This window comes from Glossina fuscipes, unplaced genomic scaffold, assembly GCF_014805625.2.
Source record: "Glossina fuscipes isolate IAEA_lab_2018 unplaced genomic scaffold, Yale_Gfus_2 2, whole genome shotgun sequence".
Classification (NCBI taxonomy): Eukaryota; Metazoa; Arthropoda; class Insecta; order Diptera; family Glossinidae; genus Glossina; species Glossina fuscipes.
The window spans coordinates 18,400,174-18,408,612 of NW_023998416.1; the positions used below are offsets into that span (position 1 = coordinate 18,400,174).

General features: G+C 34.1%; 1 pseudogene; it reads left to right on the forward strand.

Moving 5' to 3' along the window:
• LOC119633002 overlaps window positions 1-7,631 on the forward strand; it is a 14,772-nt pseudogene extending 7,141 nt beyond the window's left edge.
• The last annotated feature ends 808 nt before the right edge of the window (window positions 7,632-8,439 follow it).

Sequence of the window (8,439 nt, forward strand, 5' to 3'; positions counted from 1 at the left end):
GAAAGTTTAAAACTTTTGGAAAAACTAAAACATCTCCAACACGAGGACATCAATATTGGCGATGTTATCGATGAATAACGTTTAAATAACGTTTGCGGTACGCAATCTGTGATAAAATATATGAGAATTATATATATATAATTATTTCAACGCTTGCTTTTCTCCAGAGACCGCCTTAGGAGTTAAGCTAAACGACATTGACGGTGCAACTGGGTATCGTGCAGCTATTCATAATATTGAGCCAATAATAAGACGAAGACTCTGTAATTCTCTGATGTATTACGGATTTATATTTTATCTCTTCGGGCAATACAAAGAGCACGAGCATTATATAGAAATCAATCACAATTTCAGTAGCAAAAAGAGAAAACGGAAAAAATTTCTTCTGAAGGGTAATAGTTCTAACATCGATAAAAAGTAAGCAAATAGGGTTCCTTTAGTTCTCGATTGAAACTTTGAGGACAATCAGTCACAAGAAGAAACAGTTGAACCCTGTTTGGGTAGTAGCTCTATTATTTTCAACTTAACAATATGTTCCGGCTCAAGTTATTATTTTTTTCGTTGCGAATCTCATATTGCAGAATATCATCAAGTCGCTTTGCCCCAAGCGAGATGTCAGCTGTCAAAGATTTTTTGGCTTTTTTTAGAAATTCTTATGTGAAAACACGTTATGCGATGTTGGACACACTACTACATCATGAAGCACAAGGACTTGTAGATCACCAAGGTATCTGTGAGGAAGTGACTACGTTTATGTTGGAAGGCTTCGACACCACTTCGACGTGTCTCAAATTTGCTTTATTGAACATAGTTTATTGAACATAGTGTCCAGACATCCAAGAGAAATGCTATCAAGAAATCGCGGGTCTTAGTAAAACTAAAAAATGATAATAAAACATGCTTTCATTTTAAAATTCTTTTCTCTTATTTAGACACCTTTGAAAACTTAACCGTATTTAACAACCTGGAATACCTGGGATGCGTGATAAAGGAAACTTTGCGAATGCATCCATCTGTGCCAGTAATAACAAGGCGCTGTGCAAAGGAAACAGTTTTAAACGGTTTAATTTTACCGACAAATGCGCAAATTATTATTTATATTTCTGACATTATGAGAGATTCAAAACATTTTCTTGAACCTTCCGTGTTTAAACCGTGTTTTTTGGCAGAGAATGCACACAACATGCATCCATTTGCTTTTGTGACTTTCAGCACTGGTTCAAGAAATTGCATCGGTTTGTGCCTTATCTTAGAATGTTTAAAGAATAATTCTTCAAATTTTTCGTTTATCGTGATGTTTTCAGGTCAAAAAGTTGCAACGCTGGAAATTAAAGCTGCTTTGGTGGCCATACTACGGGCTTGTCGGCTCTTACCCGTCATTCAGACAAAAGACTTCATTTTGGAATATGGTATAACTCTAAGAACAAAGCAGAAAGTTGTCGTTAAATTCGAGCCAAGGGTAATTTAAATAAAAATAATACGATTTTCGTTTCGCTATACCTTATATGAACTAAAGCAAAACTTTCGTCCATAAAAATTAGTGCTACAGAAATTAAGTCGACTTTATTCATGAGACTTCTTCACTTAACAAAACAGTTAATATAATATGCAATTGTGTTAAGCGTGGACCGAACATTGTTATAGTCTAGGTGATTGTAGTGAGCTGACAAACAATACGCACAAAACGTTAAAATTAATTTCAAAAACGCTGAATCTCTTCGAAGTAACTTTTCTTTTTCCTTTCTTATTTGTTGCATTGGTATGTTTACTTTTTGTGGTTAGATGGGTGCGGGAAATAAATTATCCCATTTGTTCTGAAATCCATGGCTTATTATTACACAAGAACAACGTTTTAAAATCTCATAAAATATATCAATTCGTGGTCAGTTTCCAACTCACATCTATGTATGTCCGTTCGTCCAAATTTGTCGTATCTATGGAAGACATTCTCCCGTTTGCAAAAATGACGATATCGCCCAGAAATTCGCAAAAGGATTTGGAGATGACCCAACCTGCTGAAAGGACCGACAAAGGCCTACAGGATCCGCATGCCTATATAACAAAAACAGACAAAATGTTTCCCTTTGTGGTTTTTTCTCGCTACTCATGAGCTGCGACAAACACACAGCTACCTTTCTAAAAACAGAAAAATTCTAAATTTAGTTTTTCCTTTTTTTGGTCTTTTTCAGTAGAATTGAGGTGGATATGAAAGATTCGGTCGCAGCCGAATATAATTTTCTCACTTGGTGCCACATAAAAACAAATTTTTTTTTGTGATTAAATGGATGAGGGGAAAACATCATCGCATTTGTTTAGAATTCAATGGCTTGTTAATATTTTAAGTGCATCTCTGCATAAACATTCAGATATATAACTGAACTGCTTGGCTTCACTTTCGTAAAACAAACACATGTTTTTTGTGTGCGATTAGCACAAACTTGGCGTTTTCGAAACTCTTAGAGTTGATTCAATTCTGCGTATTCATTACAAAAAAATGTCTATTGTATTACGTCATAAAATAACGCCATTTTAAATTTACAAATTGAATATTTCAACGGTAAATGCAACCAACACGTTGCGTTATATATAAAGTCATCTACATAGCTGCCCATCTCTTTTTACCGTAATCTAACAGCAATTTTAAAAGTGCTGGGTTTCCTTGATGAAACAATACGTTCCAATTATTAGGAAAAAAAAAAATGACTGTACTTTAAAAGATTTCTCTGCCATAATCGTTTGTTATTATATAAAAATCCCATGCTCAATTCAGAAGGGAATTACGAAGAACAAAGACAATTCGAATAAAATTCACAGAAACACGTCAATAAAAGTTGTATGGAATAAAATCAACAAACGAGATAGGCCTTCCGATTCCAACGAAATTTCCACCATCTGCACTCCCAGCGGAACTTTAACTGGTGCCTATGAAATCTCTGATCGTTTTAGAAAAATGTGGTATGAACACCCCTCTGACCTCAATTTCTTCAGTAACTTTATCGAAAGTAAGAGAAATAAAATTTCTCTGAGCTCTTTATGAGACTTGGCACTTGAAAGCTGCCTCTCCGAAGCAAAAGGTAGGGAACACGGTATAAATCGTATGTGATACTAAACGATCAGTACAACAGTTCAAGTAAAAACATTTATTGAAACTAAATAAAATAGTATTTTTTACCGATCATATTTCCAGAAAGTGGAAATATGCAGAAGTTGTTTCAATGCCAAAGTCTAAGAATCTTTCCATTGCATCGGGAATCGTCCAATCATTCTGCTATCTTGTCTTTTAAAGTTATTGGGAAAAACAATGGCATATTGGTCCCTTGATTAAAAAACAACAAATAAATTTTAAGTGGGGTAAAGCCTGTACCCTACCTGTGCTATATACCGATTTTTTATAACCAAAGCAATTTCCGAACGAAATCATGTCGCAATTCGCTTAATCTACTTTGAAAAACTGTTTAACGGAGCGCTTACATTATTTTAAGAGTAACGAAATTAAGAAAACTTGAACCCACACTCTTTAACTACATCAAATCATTCATGTCGCGTTGACGTTTTCACAGTAAAGCTATCAATCATCTCTAAATCTTTTCCCCTAATGAATGTTGTTCCACAGAGATGTTCTAGTTCCGTCAAGTTTTTCCTGGATTGCTTGCAATGAAGTAAGTAAAATTCTTTATCATATCCCGAGAATTGAACATTGTTTCAACACTAACTCAACTGAAGGAGAGAAGATGAGACCAATTAACAATTCGCAAAAATTTTAATGGAAGAATCAAACAAAGTCTACGTCTGTGGAAAGGACCTCTACGATGCAGAAAATCGACTAATGCTCATTAATACCTTACCAATACAAAATATTAAGGCACTCAACGTTCTCGGACTCACTTTCTCCAACAAATGCCGTTCGAAGCAATGCTGCTTTCCGTTAAAGAGTTCTATTCCAACTAGCGTGAATTTCATACAATAGATTGCTTGGAGAAGCTATGCACATGTTAACACCATGGCTTACCTTAGCAAAACGCCCATTTAAAAGAAAATTGATCATGGTCTAATAATTTACGGTAACAGTTGCAAAGCTGATATAAACATTCTAAGACAATAATAATATAACTCAAACGAATCTCCCAAAGTTAGAAAACAGCTTTTCAACTCATACACCTCTCTTCTTGGTAAAGATTTTAAAAAGGCTACTAATGCCAAGATAACCAGAAGATCTTCTTATGCAATTGACTATTATTAATGTACCTCAAAGGAATTTAACATTCCTCCAAAAATTTCTTTCTTTCTTTCACTTTCTATGTACAAAAGGAAAATGAGAGTTGGCATCTCCTATGTACAGACGGCTTTAAATTTGACGTTCTTACACTCCGTAGTGATCAAAACTGTTGTAGTCACCAATAGTAGCACTCGATTAAAAACCATCTAGGATACGTCGACTTCCAACTGGATCACCATTCATAAATTAACGAATGCCGTCCTATCAAACTGTGATTAGATTAAAACGCTTTGTGTATGTCGGTCGTACAATTGCAACACACCGCTTAATCCACAAGAAATCTTCTTCTTCAATCTGCGAGAGTGGAAAAATTCTCGCAATAAATCACCTTCTTTGTAACTGCCTAAGCTTTTCATTTTGGTTTCGGAGCAACTAATCTTATAAATATCCTGAAATCAATTAAAAAACGTAATATCAGTTTAATAAGCCACTTCATTACAACTACTAGACTTAATATCTAACTTTGCCAATTTTGCTAATGCTCAATTCTTTTCCTTTTACTCTAAGGAGAACGGGTGCGAGTTATAAGGAATACTGGCGGTTACTGTTAAATCAAAGACGTCTTAAATTTTAAAAGCGCTTAGAATTGACAAAATATACAGAAGGAAAAGTGAAAAGTGAACTGCTGCAGTCTTTTACATACATAAACCGCTACCTTTTAAAAGATTTATCCGAAGATATTAACATGGGAAAATTTCTCGACAAATTCGTTTCAAGCTGAAACTTTTTAAGTATTAATGAATTACGAAAAGCAAACGGACGAACTGCGTATCCCCTGATCCAAAGAAAACAATGTATTTTCCCGAAAAGAAAGTAGAAAGTAAACCATTTGTATTAGCTTGTGCAGAAAAAAAAAATTGAAGAGATAACCAGATCTCTAATCATAATAAGGTAAAAACTTAATACGTATCAAAACCTAAAAAAAATAGAATTCGTACGCGTATTTTAAAAACAGCGCGTACAGAAGGAGCAAGGAGGTTACGCGAATTTCCATAAGCTGTGCTCAATCGTATGTATGACGTATTTTTCTTTAAAAAGTATTCCTGTTCACAGGACCTAACCTGAAAAACGCTGTAAGTCCGTCTATAAAACTTGGCGTCTGTACTGTTCGCTGTCCGTCAGTTCACTCTTTGTCCGGTACACGTAAAGCCACGCATACCACGTCTCAGCGGTACTTACAGAATGCTTACTTTGCCGTTTTTTTTTTTTGTAATTGATCAATAAAGAAAAAAATTTAATTTCTATTCATACACAATTTATCTTTCAACTTTTTTTTTTTTGACACATAAAACTAGTCTCAGCGATGCTTATATTTGCTTAAGCATACATGCAAACAAACAAACAAATAATAGAAATTAACCTAAAAGCTACATAAATACCAACGTGTAAGAAAATCTAATACAAACCCAAACACCCCATCTACAGTACAGTTACTCGATGACTCAGTTGTGAAAGTACAATCAATACTTTCCGTATCGTAACTCATCGAATACCATTCCGCAAAAGAAAACAATCAAAACGATGATCAATACGCTCCTTAGGTCTCTCAGCTTAATGATGATCCCCCAAATATTAGTAAAAAGAAGATTATCGAAGATGTGCCATTGTCAACGGTATGATCGATAAGTAATGGTGCAAACTGACTATAAATAGCGACACAAAACGGTATATTGATGGCAGACAATGAGGCCAGTATTATGGCAAAAAAAGTAGAAAACGATCTACTTTTGTCTTTCCTTTTTATCCTTTTCGGAAGCAATTCGATTTTACATGCTTTTTTATTTACATGTCGCGTTCGGACACGCTGTTAAAACTAAACATAAATTATATTGAATTCATATATGTTCTATGTGCATGGTTAATAGCGTTTATTAGTTTTATTGTTCAGGCACTTTTCTTGATTTCATGCCATTTATTGCGTAAAATCTTTGTCGAAATTCATTTCATATTCTTCGGCCCTCATAAAAGATTGCGCTTTTAAACACTTCTGGAACCCAAAAAATGTTGTATAGACAGATATTATAAACATTTTATTTAATGTTTTTCCTTTTGCATATTGTTTAATTTTCACGCTGCTTTGCTTCTTGTTTCTTTTTTCTATTACTTCACGAGTTTTGACAATTGTCTCGGTTGAAATTCATTAGAAGACACCCCCGTTACACTTAGGCTCTGAATCATGCGTTGTTTTTAAAATTTTAATTGATAGATGTTTCAGGAATTGATATAAAAAAAACAACAAAGCCTTTCCTCATGTACCAAATGAAATTCCAATATTTTACATTAAACCTTCAGTATTTTTTCTGACGCGCACTTAAAGCAAAACTTCTGCTTTTTCTGGTCTCTTAACACCAGCTCTCCTTTTTTTCCTTCTCTTAAAAAAACAAGTTGGGCAAATATAGGAGAAAAAGCATTCTCATGTCACACCGATGGACTTTGGACTTTTGTTTCTTTCCATATTTCTCCCTCGCATAATAATGTAGAGAAAGAGAGAAAGAGAGAGAAAGAAAGAAAGAAAGAGAGAGAGAGAGAGTTATGAACAGAAAACAGTAGTCCGTTATTATGATTTTACATATTCTATTGAAATAGAGCAGTGGTCATGATGAATATGAATATGAAGATTGCCAGCAAGCAATGTAATACCCTCTGGACTACATAATATCATCGTAGACGCATCTGCCGCGATGTTAGTGAATCCTGACAAAAGCCAATAGACGACAATATATCGGGAATATCAACAAGTCAAAGCTGACAAATAGTTAATTATCTTAGCAGGCGAAAAATAATTGAACGCAATGTACAATGTGCAATGTGCAACGCAATGTAAAGAAAATGCCAGAAAGGAAATAAACATTGTGGCGAACACAAGCTCGTAACTAAGCAATAGAGAATTTTATTTACATATAGCACAATGTATAGCTGATAAAACAAATAATGGTGGTTCATGATGATATACAATATAGGGCGTAAATGTACAGGTGAGATTAAGAGTTATCAGTCAAAGGGATTGTTCAATGACTACATGTGTACAACGTATAGCAGGACGCAAAGCTACAAGTGTTTATAGGATAATAAAAAGAGGAATCTTTTTAATGGAATGATATTAGAACTGCATCGTGGTCACATACGCAATTATATTAGAAAGACATCTTTGAAGTTGTTTTATACGAGGTTGAACTTGCAAAACGAAAAGCGATAAACGCAAAAATATATGTACGTGTGTAAATCGTTTATAAAATACATGATAACTGCGATTCTTTCCTAAAAATGTCTGGAAATTATTAAAATTAAATTTGTTCAATATATCCATATTCACTTTAATATAATGTAGTATTATCGATCTGTCGCACTCTACCGTAATTTACAAGTTATTGCTAAGTTTACATTTTACACCTAACCTAGTTAAGATAGTGCAATTCCAGTAATAATCTATTAATATAATATTATTTGCTTAAGCTGTAATTCCAGTAATAACCAATTTTATATTATATGCTTACGTTATTATTCTAAGCGATAACCTACTTTAGTTATATTAATTGCTTAAATTAGGATTAAGTTATTTTACCTTAAGTTATTATATACTTATGTAAGATACTGACCATACATCAGTTAGGTCAGAATAATAGTAAGATAGTAAAATAGTAAGTGTTTTGTAAAAGCATTCGTAATAAAGAATTATTAAAACGAACCTTTAATTGTCCGACCGTATTTTGTGAATATTCTCCTGGCCGCCAAAAATGAAGCTAACAACTTCAAATTTGGCAGAAACATTGAAAGTTCTTGCGCGCAGGTTGGTATTGAAAATGGTTCATGGTAATGGCGCAGGACGCCATTACAGCACTGCTACAGCAAATAGAGCATACCTCTCTTTTTCAAAGGGAATAAAAAGTTGGTTTTTGGCTCATTACTTATAAACTAAAGCGGATAAATCTACAAAAATTTCGCCGCATATTCCATGATCGATGCTGTAATATGTCGGCAGAAATGGGAAAAATCGTCTATCCCTACTCAATTTTATAGTGTGTCATAATTTCATTTTTTTTCAAAACATTTATAACGCACGCAAGCAAGGTTCAAAAACCCCATAAATTATATAAATTTTTGGCCAGTTTCAAACTCGGAATGCCCCTAAGCATACCCGTCCATTTATCTGTCCATCTGTCCGT